The sequence below is a fragment of the Eumetopias jubatus genome, unplaced genomic scaffold (assembly GCF_037043125.1).
Source record: "Eumetopias jubatus isolate StellerSeaLion01/CBP00866 unplaced genomic scaffold, mEumJub1_p1.0 scaffold_10, whole genome shotgun sequence".
NCBI lineage: Eukaryota > Metazoa > Chordata > Mammalia > Carnivora > Otariidae > Eumetopias > Eumetopias jubatus.
Window position 1 is genome coordinate 111,822,098 of NW_028274816.1, and position 19,300 is coordinate 111,841,397.

General features: G+C 36.5%; 1 protein-coding gene across 2 annotated transcripts in view; it reads left to right on the forward strand.

Moving 5' to 3' along the window:
• STXBP4 (syntaxin binding protein 4) overlaps window positions 1-19,300 on the forward strand; it is a 182,779-nt gene that overhangs the window by 80,480 nt on the left and 82,999 nt on the right. The gene's annotated exons all lie outside the window — the stretch shown is intronic.

Below are 19,300 nucleotides of genomic sequence, written 5' to 3' on the forward strand. Positions count from 1 at the left end.
TACCTCAACAAAGGTTTGTCTGATTGTTTTGTTTTTTTTTTAAGAAAAATCAGACCAATACCATTTCTCACCCATCACATTAGCAAAAATTCAAAAGCTTGACAGTATTCTGTTGGTGAGGGTGTTTCAAAGCAGTCATTCTCATTGGGAATGCAAAATGAAGAACTGGTAGTTTTAACAAATCTACATATCATTTACCCTTCTACCTGACAATCTCACATCTAGGAATTCACCCTGGAGATATACCTCTAATAATATTAAAATACATATGCACAGTATTACAATATTATTTATAATTAGAAAATACTGAAAACTACCTTAATCTCTCTTGAGTAATATGGAGTGATTTCCAGGAGATACTACCAAGTAAAAAAAGCCAAGTTCAAAAGAGTATAAATAGTATGCAGTATTTAATAAACAAGAGCAGTTACAGATCTGTTTATCTTTTATAAAAGACACCAAAGGAAGGATAAACTACACAGTGATGAAAGTGGTTATCTACAATGTGGGTGGACACATGGTGGATAAGATGTAGGAGGGACTGACACCTGTCTGAGAATAACTTTTTATATAATTTTTACTTTGGGGTACATGTTAATATTCAACACATTTAGAAAACATAGAAAAAGCAATAAAGATAAGAGAAAATGAACTTAAAGCTACACACAGACCAAAACAAATGAATCCATTTGTACTTCAAATGAATACCATATCCATGCTAAAGAAAAACAAAAGAAAACCAATTCAAGTAACTTATGAATACAGTATTTGTGTTCAGACTTTGACAGGTTGGGTTGAGTTGGAAAAGAAGTGCAAACAAATCCTGAAAATTTTTTAGTATTTTTTGTTGTTGTCTTAGTGGTATAGGCACAGCAATTCTTTTTTTGTTTTTGTTTTCGTTTTTTTAGAGATTTTATTTATTTATTAGAGAGCACAAGAGGGGTGTCAGAGGGAGAAGCAGACTCTCCCCTGAGCAGGGAGCCCAATGCAGGACTCGATCCTGGGACTACGGGATCATGACCTGAGGTGAAGGCAGACGCTTAACTGAGCCACCCAGGCGCCCATGGGCAAAGTAATTCTGAAACCCATTTTAGATGTAGCATAGGTTTTAGCAAATGTGTTGATTGTCACTGAGAGCCAAAATCTCAATGAAAAAGCATAGATAATACAAAACAGAATGAAGGAAGTCACAAAAGAATCCTGTGGGTTGGACTGCAATTTGGAGGTGTTGCAAAGGCATCACTTCTAAAATACATAGGTATATGTGCATATGAATGTATATGTGCATGAATCTATATCTTTGCATATATGCATATATATATTCATTTCCTGGCTCTGTCAGCTGTAAGAACCAAGAAGCAGACAACCTAATAGCAGTGAACACATAGCATATCTAAGTGCCCAGATATCATTCACTACTAAAGGAACCCAGTTTCCTTGAAGACATGACTAATTTAAGCATTGGAGGAGGGTAAATACAAGACAAACTTGGAACATCTCATTTTGCCAGAAAATAAGGAAGTGCTCAAAATGACGGGGTCCTGTCCCAAGGAACAAGCTTGAAAAGGGCTCCTGCTGGTCAAATCTGGAAGAATCTTGAGTACCAAAATAATTAAATACAGTAGTGAATTGCAGACCATTGAAAAAATAGTAATTCGTAAGTCCATACCATTAGTAAATAGATTAATGAGTTAATTAATGGGGAGAAAGGAAAGTTCTTGCTCATTATAGACTGTTGTGTGCAGAGAGCCTGCCAGATTTGGGAAATCAGCATTTTGCATCTGTGTTAGTATAGACTGAATCAGGCTGGAGTCATCAGATGCTAAATCTAGGGGGAAATTTTGATGAAGAGCTGAGTATTTACATATTTACATGATTTTAAAGTAGTTCGCTATAAACTGCTTATTAATTGCTAGGGGAAAATAATAATTACACAGTAGTGAAATAAGACAACACCTTGACTGGTGCTAAAAATTGATAGTACCAATGAAGAACAGATGGAGAATGTGACTCCACATGTGAAACCTTGAAAAGGACACATCACCTACGTAGTATTCTGGCTGAAAATGTGTAACCTGAATCTAGCCATGAGGAAGCATTAGACAAACCCAAGATCAGAGATAGTTTAATTTTTTTTAAGTTTTTTTTTTTTTTATTTGACAGAGTGCAAGCAGGGGGAGCAGCAGAGGGAGAGGGTTCCCCCTGAGCCCCACTGAGCAGGAACCCGACGTGGGGCTCAGTCCCAGGACTCTGGGATCATGACCTGAACCAAAGGCAGATGCTTAACCAGCTGAGCCACCCAGGCGCCCCTTAATTTTTTTAAAGGGGTGTGTGTGAGAGAGAGAGAGAGAGACAGAGAAGGAGCACAAGAGAAAGAAGGGTTGTATTCTTCAAAAATATCAATGTCATTAAAAAAAGAAGAAAGGCAATAAAAGATCCCAGATTAAAAAGAGCCTAAACAGGGAAAGTAAATACAAGACCTGACCATAGTAGACCAGATCCTGCACTGAAATGGGAAAAATGTTCTAAGGGATATTATTGGGTCAAGTGACAAAATTGGAATGCGGATGGTAGGTTAGGTAAAAGAATCAGTGTTAAATTTCCTAAGTTTGACAACTATACTGTGGTTATGTGAGAATATACTTAGGAAATACTGAAGTTTTTAGGGGTGAAGAGCCATGATGTATGTAACTTACCCTCAAAAGGTTAAGAAAAAAACTGATGCGTGTGTATATGTGTGCATGTGCTTATGTATATACATCTGTACGCATGTGTGCACGTGTGTGTGTGTGTGTTTATATATGAGAGAGATTGAGAATATGCAGAATCTCAGCAATAGCAACCTCTAAATATCAACAGCTTACAAGAGTACTTTATTTCTCATTCACGAACATGTTAGCGAAAGGATGAATCTGGTGAACTAGGTAAATCTGGGTGGAGAGTATGAGGATGTACTTTGTACTATTCCTAATTCTTGCAACTCTTGGGTACATTTGAAGTTATTTCCAAATAAAAAATGTTCAAAGTCGTCTATTTTTTGGTCAGTTTTCAGACTCATTAAGTATTTTTGTACTGTGGTTGGTATGCTTTTTAGTTATTTTAATTCTGTATCTTTAATACCGGCATCAGTTTATGTGGCTAGACCTTTTTACATTGTACTGTTTCTTTGCATCCTGAAAAATTTTTTACATTTAGAACAAATTAGAAGGTGGGGTTTTTTCCTACATTTAATTAAAATTTTCTTTTCTCCTAAATGCTTAGAGCTTAAAAGCTTTAGAATATCAAGCATGTTTGACAAAATAATTACATTAAGGATTGGTTAAAAAATGAATCTAAAGAAAAATTAAGTTTTGCTTTTTTTTTTTCCCTTGCACTACCTATTTCTTCCACTTGAGGCCCTCCTGTATTTATTTCTCTGAATGGATTAGTTTCTATTAGGGAAGGTCAGGCCTTCAGGAATAAATTATCGAAGACAAATCTGTATCAGAACTTAATATTTCATAGGAAAGAACAGGACATTGATAAAAAATAAACAGGAAAAGGAATCTTATATGAAGAATGGTAAATTAGCATGAGGAGTAATGTAGGCAATAATGGGCTTTGGAGTTAGACCACACAGGTTTATCTGGATCCTGCCTCCTTTGCTCTTGATCTTGGGCAAGCTACTTCATCTCTTCAAGCCTCAGTTTTGTCATTTCTAAAATGAGTTTGATAATAGGATCCCTCACAAAACTGTCAGAAGTATTAAGATAAATAGTATAAATGTGTACAGCTCATAGTAAGCATGCAACAAATATAAACTACCATGGTCATTATTATAAATAATAGAAAAAGAAATACTGGGTGCTGAAAAAAGATGTGGGAATGATTTGTTTTAACCATTTGATTTAGAGGAGGATAATCTAATTCTGGCTGCAAGGATAATGAGACTTTTTATAGAGAGGGTAACACCCAGGTGCCCCAAGAATATCAATACTTAAGAATATTAACAGTAGGTTGGGAAGTAACTGAAGATCAGAGAAGAGACTTTTGTAATAGTGTAGACCAGCACTGTGCAATAGAGATATAATGAAAGCCTCCTATGTATTGTTAATTTTCTAGTAGTACATTTTTAAAACAGTAAAAAGAAATAAGTGAAATTTTAAAAAAAGAAGTAAGTGAAATTATTTTAAATATATTTTATTTAGTGTAATATATCTAAAATATGGTTGAACATGCAATAATATTAAAAATTTATTAAAGAGATATTTTTACATTCTTTTTTCATACTGTATCTTTGAAGTCACTTAGAGCGTATCTTATTTTGTACACTAAATTTTCATTGGAAATACTGGGTCTGTGTTTAGATTTAATAAGATTTGCTATTGAAAAAAATAGATTCGTGTACCCAAATGTTCCAAACATACTTAAAAATTTTCTGCTAACTGCATACCAAAATCTTTTTCTTTTAATATTTGCATCCACAAGGATAAAACTTTAATGTTTTTCTAGAAGACTTCATCTTTCAAGCAAAACCATTTCCAAAAGTACATCTTTTCAAATTAAGTATATCACTAATTGTTAATACCATTAATAACAAATACAAAGGAGTATTGTATACATTGAAAGCAACTCTAAATTTCAGTATCAACTTAGCATACTTCAAATTTTTCTTAGTTTTTGTAACTAATTTATGTAACTATCAATAATTAAAACCTGCATATTGATTTTTGGTAGAAAAATGTGTAAAATCATTGTTATTGGTGTATATTATTAAAAGTTTTAATGTCAGTATAAATTCTTACACTTGTTCAGCTTCGCAAATAAAGTTTCCCTTTTCTTGGAGCTTTAAATTTAGCTCATTCATGTGCAGTGTGATAATTTTTTTGTCTTTGATTATTGAATATTAGGCAAGCATTCCTTCTGTTTTGTTTTGGTTTTTTTAAAGATTTTATTTATTTACTTGACAGAGAGGGACACAGCCAGAGAGGGAACACAACCAGGGGGAGTGGGAAAGGGAGAAGCAGGCTTCCCGCTGAGCAGGGAGCCCAATGCAGGGCTTGATCCCAGGACCCCAGGATCATGACCTGAGCTGAAGGCAGACGCCCAACGACTGAACCACCCAGGCACCCCAAGCATTCCTTCTGTTTTAAGAAAATTTTGATTTGAAATTAAAAGTGTGGTAAATCTTTGTAAAACTCTTCCACAACTCAGCCAAGGAGCATTGGCAAAGAACACAGGATCATTAAATTCATTGTCTTCTAAACTTAGTGAAGAGTCCTAGAATTTGTACATATATACTACACAATATTAACAACTGTATCCATGACATTTTTTGCACACTCAGCTTCAAAAAACTTTGCACAGATATTTTCCACATGTGTTGTACAGTGGAATGAAGGAAAAAAGAAAACAGTCTCTTGTTTGAAAATGTCAATAAATTTGAATTTTTGATCAAACATAGTTGGAGCACCATCCATAATGATAAACAATTTTATTCATTATGCAGCTGAAACTCTTCTTTGAAAGGTGTTAAAGTTAAAAATATCTAGACCACAAGCTTGATGTTTTAGGCTGCAAATTGACAACTTTTTTTGTCTTAAATTTGTTAAGTCCTTTAAGATAATACATGCATGACGCTTGAATTGGGTAGTGTCTCCTGAAGAAAGGTACTTGTAGTTTTCCAAATTTTGAATCAATGGATCATTGATATTGTTAGAAAGTTCTTGTATTCTATAGGCATTTGTTTTGTGACTTAATTGAAGATCTTCCATTTTTGGTAAAAATATCTCTTCTAGTCTTTTATCATAAATGAAATTACCATCTTGATCTAAAAATGGTTTACTCTTTTGTGCAACAATCCAAGCCATTTTATAGCTGGCCAAAGTTACAAATGTTCAACATTTACTTCTCTTTTTTTTTTAAGATTTTATTTATTTTTGACACAGAGAGAGTGTGTACATGCAGGGGAAGCAGCAAGCAGAGGGAGAGGGAGGAGCAGGCTCCCACAGGGAGCCCACTGTGAGGCTCGATCCCAGGACCCTGGGATCATGACATGAGCTGAAGGCAGACGCTTAACTGTCTGAGCCACCCAGGCGCCCCTCAACATTTACTTCTGATTTCAGGTGACTGATTTTGTTGGTTTTGTTTGACTATTAAGAGAAAACTTCTTAACAGATTCACCATGTAGGTGCAAAAATGTCTCTTAATATTGTTCACTTTTTATATATTTAAAAATTTTCATCACAACAAACAGCTTTATAGATTGCAATTGCATGTATGATGAAATTTGCAACATACTTTCTTCTAGTCTCTATCGTCCTGATTATATTACTAGTTAATTCTCTCTATTTTGCACCAGAAATATATCTTTGTTTTAAATATAAAATTTTTTCCATATCTGCTTTTTTTTTAAAGATTTTTTTTATTTATTCATTCGAGACACAGAGATACAGAGAGAGAGAGAGAATGAGAGAGAGCATGAGCAGGGCGAGAGGCAGAGGGAGAGGGAGAAGCAGGCTTCCCGCTGAGCCAGGAGCCCGATGCGGGGCTCGATCCCGGGACCCCAGGATCATGACCTGAGCCGAAGGCAGACGTTCAACCGTCTGAGCCACCCAGGCGCCCCCATATCTGCTTTTTTAAATAGAAAAAAAATTATATTCTAATAAAAATAAGCATTTCAATTTAAATACAAATTATGATTTACATTAAGTATTACTGTAACTCATGTTGCATAAAATATTCAGATAAGCACACTATTACATTGTTGCATTAAAAAATTTGAATTAATTCATTGATAGTAACCAGATCAGTTTATGTATACTACTCAAATGATTTACAGGCCTATCGAACACTACAGTTCAACAGTAATATCTTAAATGATGCAGCGATTAAAGTGAAACAGAGTTCTATCAAAACAATAAAGTTTTGTATAATAGAAAAATATTTTATACTTAATTTTCTTAATTTAAGTGCAAACTAAAATTAAATTTAAAATTCAATTGACTAGCTATATTTCAAGTGCTCAATAGCCACATATAGCTGGTGGCTACCACAGTGGACAGTGCAAATCTAGAACTCTACGTTCTTGCTACTCAAAATGTGGTTCAGGACCAGCAGTGTCATTAACACCTGGAACTCAGAAATGCAGAGTCTCAACATGCTACCACAAACCTACTGAATCAGAATCCGTATCTAACAAGTCCTCGTGATTTGTATGCATTTGAAAATTTGAGGAGCACTCGTCCAGATAATAAGTAGTGGAGGGTTTCATCCAGTAGTATCAATGGAAATACACCAACAAGTTCTGTGTGAAAGATGTCATGAGGGTAAAGTCACCCAGACTTAACAATGATAGAATGTACAGTAATAGAGCAGTCAAGGCTTTATAATTTAGTGATTGAGAGACTGTGATGATTCATGCTATAATGAATTCATAGTATTCATAATGTTATTTAATGTATATTTTCCAGCTTAGCAAAAATAATTTAAAATATATGTATGTGTTTGTATATATAAACACATGCATACGTACTGGCACAAGAATTCATTTCAGAAATGCACACTTGCAATAAAAAATATACTACCCAAAATCAGCCCTGAAACTCTTCATTATTTAAATATATTGACCATGAATACCACTCAGCTTCTCTTATGTATATAGAATATTATTCCGTTTAAGATTTCAGTGATACAGATGAATTGTTAATGAAAGAGTTCCTATGCATTGTTGAGAATGCTAAAATTCTAACTTCTCAAGAATTAGTTTCTCTTTTCACAATTAGCAAAAGAGTCTTTAAAAATTACAAAAAGAGAATGTATATAACTCTTCTCTTAAAAACTTTTAAAAACCAGAATGAGTTATATGAAATTTGGCAGTTTCTTACCCTTTTTTTGGTATCCTTTTGAAGGTTTTTTTTTTTTTTGAACTGTGGAGAAGATGTTATAGCTCCCTTATTTATTTATTTTTAAGATTTTATTTATTTATTTGACAGAAACAGAGAGAGAGGGAACACAAGCAGGGGGAGTGGGAGAGGGAGAAGCAGGCTTCCCACTGAGTAGGGAGCCCAATGCGGGGCTTGATCCCAGGACCCCAGGATCATGACCCAAGCAGAAGGCAGACGCCTAACAACTGAGCCACCCAGGTGCCCCTTTTTGAAGGTCTTAATATGAAGTCAGCTCAGAACTAATAATTACACCACATAAATCCTTTAAATACATAGGTAGCCTGATTATTAAAACACAACTAGATTGATTTTCAATTTGTTTTATAATGATGGTTACCAGTTGCTTCCAAAGGGAGAAGAGAACACAATTTTATATCCTTTGTTCACTCACTTATAAACTTTTAATTGAATTATTGTGAGACAGTGGCCTGATCCTAAAAACAGAATAATCTCCCCCTTTTGAAGGTCCATTAGCTATTATAAATTATGGAAATTAATTTACCTTTATTTAGTGTAGTGGCCCAAAAAGAGAGCAGTGAAGAATTGAAAGTGAGGGAGAGAGGGGGGAAAGGAAGGGAGAGGGCGGAAGAAATGAATCCAAAGGAAAGGACACACTATGCAGAAATCCTTTCCCACTGGAAGGATCAAGTACCTTGTTTTTTTCAACCAGGGCTGGCGACTAGAATACTTAACTGTTCTGTAAGGAATTGGCTGCACTCTTCTCTAAAATCTCAGTATTTTTTTATGAGTTTTTATGCCTTACAAAATAACCCCACCTTGCTGTTGAAAATCGCGAGTCACAATTTCCCATGAAATTAGACTTCTCGTTATTTTTTCTTCAAGTTCTAACACCTTTTAACAGGCATGGGCTGTTCTTCTAACAACTTCCTTTGATCAACAACTTTCTAAGATGTCCTCCCACACGGACATTGTCTCAGGTTCCTTTCAGCAGTGTTTTATGACCTAAGGCAGCAGTGACCTGGTGAACAGTCCAAAGCCAAAGTATTCGGCTTGTCTGAACGAGCCTTTGCCCTAAGGAAACCATGGGAAATTGCTCATTTGGCAGCTACTTTAGGTTCAGAGAAGCCCAGTTGCAGTCGGCCTCACCTGTGCGAAGGTTGGGTTGAATGCTTGACAAGAGCATGAAACCCTGAGGCAGAAACGTAAGGTGAAATCAGCCCAGGAGTCTCTGTGGACAGTTGAGGTTGAACATGAACTTAGTCACAGCTGGTGCGGCTGGCATGCGAGCTGTCTTGGTTGATGGATGAAGCAACAAAGGAAACCAACAACAGATTAAATATATCTCTAAAGGGAACAACAATACCATGCAATTACTAAAGAGGTATTCATGTTTTCACACTTTTAGAGATGGTGTTCCTTTGTGCATTTATTAAAGAAACAGTAAAGCCTCTAACGTTCAGAAGTGGTATCAGTTCCCACACCCTTTTTATTTTTTCTGGTGATCTGAACTTTTTATAGTATTTCAGTATAGCCCTAGTAGATATTCTAAGATGCTGTCTCATCTTTAGAAAGGAAAAGAAGAAAACTACATCTATTTGATGTGTCAGTCTTTTCTGTTCTAAAAGGGTACTATAGTAAAATATTCCTATGTTTCCATTTCAGATGGTCACTTGTGACCTCAAAATGTCAACTTTGTTTTCTGTTAAAAACCCTCTTTACAAGCATCCCTCATGCTACTCTTTTATAGCCACAGCCACCTCCTTCTGTCCTCCCTCCGCTAACGCCTTGCAACCAGTAATCTGTTCTCTATCTCTATAATTTTGTCATTTCAAGAATGTTATGTAAATGTGATCGTACAGTATGTCACTTTTGGGCATTGGCTCTTTTCACTCAGCATAATTCCCTTGAAACACATCCAGCTTGTTGCATGTATCTATAGGTTTTTCTTTTTTATTGCCAAGTGCTTATAAAACTGGTAAAATCTAATTATGTTTGGTGGATTGCATCAATGAAGTCTCCTGATTGTGATATTCTGTTATGGTCTGCAAATTATAACCATTGGAGGAGGCTTATTGAAGAATACAGGGAACCTCTCTGTATTATTTCTTACAACTGTGTGTAATCTACAATTATCTTTAAATGATTTTCTTAAAGCCCAAAAAAAGCATTTTTAAGAAAAGAAATTATAAAGCTCTTATAATGATAGACAGCAATCTGAATGGAGAAACTTATTTAAAAAAAAAACTTGGTCGAATTTATTTTTAAATGTTAATTCCCTTTTTGTGAATCAAAATATGACCCATGTATTTTCCAACATTAGACTTTGCCCAAGAAACTGCCTAAGTTAAAGACAGCTTGCTTGGAAAAGGAACACAAGAACAGCCCAGTTGGCATCCCTGTTTGCCCAGACACCAGCCATCTCCAGCAATCCACTGGACATGAATGTGGCATTCTGATCAAGCACTGGCAAACAAAGATGTCTATTTCAGAATCCCCACTCCCAAATAGTTTTCTTTTTAATGTAGAAAAGGTGTTACCATTTTAAGAAAATCTGAGCAAAATTTTATTATCCTGTTGATACTACAGAACCCATTTGAATGGTGTCAGATCAATTAGAATCACAGAATTTTCCAAGTTAGAGGAATTTGGAAGGGAAGTGATCTTATTCTCCACAGAAACCTTCCAGTTCATTTGATGACAGTATTTTCTGTAGTTGTTTGGCTTACTTAGAACTGATGTTGGGGTTCTGGGTTCCCTGCTGTGAGCCGCTTATTTTCTGGCTGCTCAGGGTTCAATTCAGCAGTCTGTCATCAATCGTTTGACACATCCCTGGTAGCAACTTATAGGGGAGACTTGGTAAAGGAGTCTAAGAAACATTTATTAAATGCTCTTTTCTATGGATGCACTGGGAAAGCTAGATGTACTCTTTGCGAAGAACTCTCATTCCAGTGAGAAGTAAAACAGAGCAAAACCATCACTTCCTAGAAAGCGCTGCAGAATAGGTGCCCTCTAGCTGGTGAGTTGTCAAAGGCAACCAAAGTAGGCCTTACTCCCCGCAATTTTTCTATTTAATGTAAAAAAAATAAAATAAAAATCTCTAAAATTTCATTAGTTGCTAAGAGAGCACCTTTCAGGGTGTGTTTTAAACATCTATGTAGATGCCAAACATTTTATGTTTCTTGATGTGAGAGCAGTATATTATTAATTTGCTGACAAACTAGTAAATTTTACCCAAGGAGGAAGTAGTGATAAGGCAGTTGACACTATAAAACTCTTATCTTGGCAGTTTCCTACGTGAGAAACACTTTCAGTACTCTTAACTTCAATATGGGACTCTTGACATTGGGTTAAGTGATTTATTCACAAACTATTTTAGAATTAAAAACAGGACTTCTCTAGTCATCCCTAACCCTACATAAATAAATCACCCTATTTGAAAATACTGTACTTTGCTTATTGTCATCCATGTTAGATACCAAGGATTGTCTGTGACCATGAGTTCCAAATCAAATGGTGAATTCCATCACAATTCTTTAATACTGAAGGTAGCCGATTTCCTGTTCTGATGGCTAGTGACGTTCTGCCTCTCCTGACCATATGCCCTTCATGTTCTCTCCTCTTCTTTCTCCTACTGCTTTTGCTTCTGCACTTCTCTTATATTCTTTTTTTTTTAAGATTTTATTTATTTATATGACAGAAACATAGAGAGTGAGCACAGATAGGCGGAGCAGGAGGGAGAGGGAGAAGCAGGCTCCCCGCTGACCAGGGAGCCTGATGCGGGTCTGGATCCCAGGACCCTGGGATCCTGACCGGAGCCGAAGGCAGCTGCTTAACTAACTGAGCCACCCAGGCGTCCCATGTGCTTCTCTTATATTCTTATAATGGTTTTCCCCTTTTCCCAAAAGATCTCCTTACAGTGTTAACCCTCTTTCTACCAAATCTGTTGCAAATATGTTCCCGTATATATAAATTGCCTTTCTTTTTCAAAGTTTTTTTTTAATACAGGTGTTTTTGTGTTGTCAAATCTTTTTCTTTGTGCTTTCTCCTTTTTAATAATTTTTTAAAGTCCATTCCTTGCCAGATTTCAGATACATATTAACCTAGTTTTTCCACCTCCCCCCCCCGCCGCCCCTGTGTCAGTCTTTATTTAACCCACTTATGAAATTATTTTGTTTGGTATAAGGTATGAGATGAGGGGCTGTACTTTATACTTTTGTTTTCCCAAATAATTTGTTGTTGCAACTACTCATTGTGTTGTGGTATCTCCATTACCATAGATTAAACTTGCATAATCTAGGGTCTGTTTGGCACTCTCTGATGTTTCAGTTGCTTTGTCAATAAATATTTACTGGGTGAATGAGTGTTTTATCTAATTCTTCTTTGCCAGTACCAACTATTGTGTAGCTTTATTTGTGCCTTAAATCTTTGAGCCATGTCCCAGCCTGTTTCTTTCTTTCTTGTTATTACTGTTGTTTTTCAAAATTTGCACACCAGTTCTCAGATTTCTTTTTCTTCCAAATGAAGTTAAGAATATATATATTTTTTAAAGATTTTATTTATTTGACAAAGAGAGATAGCGAGAGCAGGAACACAAGCAGGGGGAGTAGGAGAGGGAGAAGCAGGCTTTCCACTGAGCAGGGAGCCCGATGTGGGGCTCGATGTGGGGCTCGATCCCAGGACCCTGGGATCATGACCTGAGCCGAAGGCAGATGCTTAACAACTGAGCCACCCAGGCGCCCCTGAAGGTAGGAATATTATTATCTTACTATCTAGATTAGAACTTAGAACTCTTGATCAAGTTCCTACAAAACAAGAAAAAAATTGGTAAAATTGTGATTCCAATTGAATTAAAACTCTTAAAGTTAAATTGGAAGGAATATATTTCTGTTTGAAGCCATCTCTCTTAAACCCCAAACAAGCTTCAGATAAATTCTAGATGTTTAATTGCTGAAAAGTAGCCTTTGAGTTGTAACAAGTTTCACTGAGCAGAGTTTACCTTCTGATCAGGAAAGGAAATTTCCAATAGTGTAAATGTTTCCTTTAGTACCTTTGTAATTAGAATTGGAGAAGTAGGAAAATGGTTTTTTTCTTTTACATCAACCTTCACTAAACCAGTGAAATGTATGTTTAGGGTTAAATACATTTAACTGGATTTTAACTAATATTTATATTGTAAACAAGTTGCATGGTAAAATTTGTCAGATAGGTGTACTTGTGTGTCTGTCTTTGATTAGGGATTTCTGTTTATAGACAGAGATTGAAAATTGTTTCTTTGGTTTTCTTTGATGTTCAGAGTCAGAGCTCAATTTTGCACCTTTTGGAGAATGAGGCAGGTGCAGGTAGAGAAGCTGACAGCTCTTGGGAGGGTTAATTAGAGCTAATTATAATTTGATTGACCTGCTTTTCCTCCAGAAAGCTTAACCAAATCTTCCTTTGCAAAATGAGGGTTTTGCTTTTTCAGACAAACTGAAGAAAATCTTTATTTCTTGGATTTACAAATGTCTGTCATTTTACACACTTTACAAAGAAGTGTCACCACATAATTCGTAGAAGCAGGGATATGAGTGGGGTGGGAAAGGACCATCACGATTATATAGTCCTTGAGAGCATATATTATATTAGCTTGTGATGAAAAACTGTACTTTTTAGGGAAATGTAAACTAGTGTGCATAATTTTTAAATCTATGTAATGAAAAACCAAGAAATACAATTGTCAAACATAATGAAGTGTAACTGTCCCTCATCCCACAGTTTTGATATAACCTCATTTGCTTAATAAATACTATGAAAGGAAAAAAATAGATACTATGAAAGGATTTTTAAATTGATATATAAAGAGAATATAATGAAATGATTTGCTTTTTGTTAAGTCATTTTCACAGCATGATTTATGGTTGTTATTGTAATTATTCAAGTGAAATATAGTTCTACTAATAGTCTCATAAAATTGAAGCGTTTTATGAAGAATTTTTCTGTGAAAGCTTCTACCTAATAAAATTCTCTAAGGCAGTTATTATATATGCAAAACAAAGTTGTCATTTTTACCGTCAGCCCAGTTATATCTCATCTTTATGGTAAGTGGAGCACTTGTTCATATTACATGGTGTTTTACTGTCAGCTTGTGTTCTAATTTGGCCAGTCAAGACTCTGGCTTTAGAAAGTTAGGCAGTAAAATACTAAATATTTTAATGACAGTTCAAGATAGCAGCAGGAGATACTAAGCATGTGATTAATTAGACAACAGATATTATAAAAGATAAAAGGAGGGAAATACCATTGTAAGCTGAAGTGGTCTGGCTGCCCAGAGAAGGTAAAATCTGAAGTAGATTTTGAATGATAGGCAAGAACCAAATGAAGAAAAAAGAGGAAAAGTGTATACATAGTGGAAGGAACAATGTGCTGAAAAGCATCTTGAAAGCAGGAGAGTTCAGTGTAAGGAAATTTGGTAAGTCATGTAATTGGATATGGTAATCATGTAAGAAGGTGCTAAAGCTGGAAAGATAGATTTGGAACCAGTAGTGGAAAGCCTTGAAATATGGATATTGAGGATGTATTTTATCATACTACCTAAGGTTATCTTAGGTTGGCTACCTGAGCAGTATTTTGGGAAAATTAATCCTTCAGAAGCATGCAGAATACATGAGAGTGAAGAACACAGTAGGCAGGGTGATCATCTATGTGATTCTCATAGTACCTAACGATGAGGTGATGAGAACGTGAATCAGTAAAGTGGTGACAAGAACACAGATTAAGGAATAGCTGCAAATACATCATAAAAAAAGACTTCACAGTGCTTAATAACTGGTTAGGTATGAAGGTGGGATGGTGGGCTGGATGTATGCACGGAGGAGGAGTAAGGAAAGAGAAAGGAGAAAGGACATATCAGAGGCCCATAGAAAGTTCCATGAATTCATTTTCTCCCCCAAGTGCATCATGCTTACAGAATGAATTGTAGATCCATTTGTGAATACCTGCAAATTACTTTGAGATCATCCATGGGGATAAATAGTATACATGTTTTAATAAATCTGATATACAAGTTAAGGAACCTATATATAACTTGCTTTTAAACAGTTTTCCTTCAACAGCCTTCTTCCTGCAATAACCCTTAATCTTTTTCACAAGCTGTAGTGGGACTAAGACCAACAAGAGTTCTCCAATAAGTGAATGTCGGAAGCTGATAAGAGAAGTATTCTTTCAGGCTTGGTAGCATAAGTTACATTATACCAAGACATATATCTCTTTGGAGTCCCTTTTTTTCTCCTGTTGGCCATTGACATTTTGAAAGATTTACTGATTAGCTTAAAAATTACAGAATTTCAAAGGTTACTAATATGGATGTGCTAGCCTAATTACAAATGTGCAACTGCTGTTAATGCTTTTTCCTTCTACTTTAGGGAGCCGTTATGACTCGTAACTAGAGAAGAAAAGGTTTTACATAATTGTTGCTAACATTAGAAAGACCTGTGCACATTATGTTATTATGTTCCCAAACAACTTCTCTAAAGTTCAATAACTGGTATTACTAATTGATTGCCTCAGGAAAGCCCTTAATAAATTGTCTAGTCTAGCTCTCTAATCGCACAGGTGATTATGTATATCTTTCAAAAGCAGTAAAGAGGAACTGTACCAAGAACTGTAATTGTTTCTTTAACCTTCCTGTGAGAGTTGTTTTGAGGTTATAAAGTAGGTGTTGTTATTTCCCATTATACAACTGAACAAACTGAGTTTCTTAGAGAATTAGAGAATTACACAGCCAGGAAAGAAAAAAAAAATCACAGATCAAAGATTCTGACTTAGGTATAGCTCATTCTAACACTCATGTTTTCTCTTCTTTATCATGTTCCTTGTGGAGAAGAAGTACTGTATGTGGAAAAAAACACAGCACATTGTCTTTTGTCTGAGCTTATACTGCCCTTTGTGTGAGTTGATAATACCCTTTGTCTCCTTCATCAAAGGAGAATTTGGTGTGATCTTTCCTGAAGATTCACTGTGAAATTGTAAGGTGGAAAATCCTCATTTTACAATGGGACAGTATGAGTTGGAAGTATTTCCTCAGTGTCACCAAAAAAAACCAAGTTCGAGATTGGACTTCATAATTCAAGATTCCCTTCCAGTCTCTGTGCTCATACTGCTCAGTATTAAAAAGCATAATGCTCACGTTGATTTTTTGATTGCTATTGCATCTTGGTTTCTCTTTTATTTTCTAACTTTCTAAACTGAATTCATCTGTACCTAATACAAAGTAATGCAGTGAACTGGCTGCAGCATTTACCCCAGTGGGATTTCGGGCTCATGTGAGGTACTCAGAAAATTCTGGCTCAGTTGTTACTGACATAGGAGGCTTTACAGTTATTTATTAGAAGATGACCCGGGAGGAAAAGAAAAAAATGGATTTATGTGATTCTGCATTGCTAAATACAGCACGCTGCTGCCATCTCTTTTACTGCTTCCTCTAAAAGTCATCATTTCAATGCACTAATCTTCTAAACAGCCATTCAGTGGGAATTGGGCTAGAACTTTGCTGAGGGGTCACATTTACCAACCTGACAGTTATACATTGACAAAAGAAATAGCATGAATTTATTCAGCATCAAAACCTCTGCATCCTTTACCACCCAACCGCATTTCACACTGTATTACCATCAGTGAACTATCATGGCTATATAAATTCCATCCAGATTCTTCATTTAATTAACTAGCATTCTTTGAACAAAAATAAAAGTGCTGTTTTTATAGAGGAATAAAAGCTGCATGAAGTGAGCGTGAAGGAGACAAATCATCAAATTAGTTATTTATCGCAGCTATGGAGAATTCTCTGCCCCTCCTCTTTCTCTTCAGCGGCAATATATTTTTTTCTAGCCTGAGTGAATGGAAAATGGGGAACGGTGTAGCAGCCTCGAAGATATTTTAGTGTATTTTCATGGCCGCATCCTAAGCTCGTGTGGGTTTGGGCACTGATGATATTGTCATCTACGAGTGATTTTTTTTTTAATCATTCTCTGTAGTTGGAGAGACAGTATGGTGTCGTAGCCAAGTGAGCATGAACTTTGGGATTATACTGCCTGGGTTCAAATCCTAGGCCAGCCACGTTTTGGTCTGTGATTCTGAGCAAGTTACTTGACCTTTCTGTGCTTCAGTTTTCCACCTATTAAATGAGTATAAGAATAGACATGCTTCACACAGCAGTGTGTGGATTAACTGAGCTGGTCCCTGTAAAGCATTTGAAGTGGTGCCAGCAACCATTTCCCTCCTGTATGCACAGCCGCGGTCTGACATGAAGTTGATCAAGCTGTGACACACTCATGACACGGTCACCTGGCCTGAACCAACTGATGAGGCTTGGTAAATGTTCTTCTATTTCCCCAGGTATTTCTTTCTAACAGTACCCTTTGATGAGAAGACCACTGGTTTTAAAGATAAGGAAATCAAGTTCCTTGGGTTTTTGTTGGTGGTGGTGTTGTTTTTATCTGAGTATAGTGGGCATGCAATGTTACCTTAGTTTCAGGTGTACAGCCCAGCGATTCAACAGCTACAGTTAGGCTGTGCTCACCACAAGTGTAGTTAGTGTGTGTCACCAGGCAACACTGTTGTGATGCCATTGATTCTATTCCCCTGGGCTGTGCCTTTTGTTCCTGGGGCTGAAATCAAGCCCTTTGAATCAGAGGTGTAGGAGGCCATTGGTTGGCCACATCTCTCCATCCTGAACCCTCCTGTCAGATTTAGCTTTCCACAGCTCTCTGTTCTCACGTCAATTTCTGCTCAAAAGGCCTGAAGATTTACCTATACAAGCCCTTTTATCTGTCATGCCATTTCTACCAAAGCCTGGCTCTTTCCCTGTCTCTCCTCAGCCTTTCTTTTATCCATTGTTCTCCCAGGAAGCACCGACTCCAGTCAAAATTGATCTAATGCATTTCTCAAATGTACCACATTTCTTCTTGTCTTTTCTTCCGTTGTTCACATTGTTCTTTCTGTCTGTCATGCGCTACTCTGTTCTTCCACTTATCTAAGGCATACTTAATGTTCTGAATGGAGCCAGCGAAGGGAAGGTATCTTTTATCCTATAATATGATTATCTAGATGCACTAGCTGCTAAATAAATGTTGTGAATGATGATGAAGTCTTCCGTTAGCTGCACTTTCCAACTGTATTTAGAATCTAACCACTTGACACCATCTCCAACACTCTCACCCTTGTTCAAACCACACACAGTTTGTATGCCTGTCCCCTTCTCCCTGCTCCACACTTGCCCACCCCCTGCAGTTTGCTCTCAACCCAACAGCAAGAGTAATCCACTTATAAATTTAAGTCAGATAATAATCATTTCTCTGCTCCAAGCCCTCCAATAATGTCCCATCTCACCCTGAGTAAAACCAGTTTTTATGATGGCCTTCAAAGCCTCTTAAGATCTGCCACTCCACCCCAACCTGATCCCTGCCCTTACTCTTCATTTCCCACTACTCCCTTCTTCCTATCCCTTACCACTGTCTACTTAATGCCACACAGGCTTCCTTGCTGTTCTTTAAAGATGCAAGGAACAGTTCCATCTCAGGACCTTTGCACAAACTGTTCCCTTAGCCCAAAAAAGCTCCTTGGGAAATCTTCATGGCTCCATGCTTCCTGCGAGTCTCTGATTAAATATCTTCTCAGGCAGATCTTCACTGATAATCCCTAATTTACTGTCTGTCTCCCCAAACTGTAATGTAAATTCAGGGCAGGGAAGGGCATGAGGGAGGAGTTTTTGTCGATTTTGTTAGGTGCTCTGTCCTCAGTACCTGAAACAGAACCTGACACATAGTAAGTACTTAATAAACATTTATTGAATGTATGAATGAAAAATTGACCCTTAAAAATATGTCCATATTCCTAACTCTCCATTTCAAATGCATTTAGACTCAAACAAAAGCAAGCATCCTATAATAGCTCCAAGAAAATTAAAATAGCCATAGTTGAATATTAGCCATGGCAATTGGAGCAGAAAGTTCCATTGTAGAAAAAAAGATTTCTGCATCAAGTAAAGAGAAAGAAGTGGTTTACAATATAATAACTGCCATGCTAAATTATATCGGTATCCTTAGGGGATTGTGGTTGACCTATCACCAAAGCACATTTTGAAGGAACAAGGGATTTTGGTCACCCCATCCTCTTCCTAAGCTAGAGAGTGTAGCTAGCATATAGTTTTATTTGTTTTGTCATTTAGTAGCAGAGTAAAATGGTGAAAAGAGCATTCATGTTGGAGTTCGGCAGACCTGGGTTTAAACTCTTTTACTGCTATGTGTCCTTGGACAGGATATGTAACCTCTCCGAGCCTCTGTTTAATTATGTATAAAATGGTTTTTAATAATGACTCTCTCTTGATGTTGTTCTAAAGGTTAAATGAGAGAGGACACATGAATCATCTAAGATATAACATG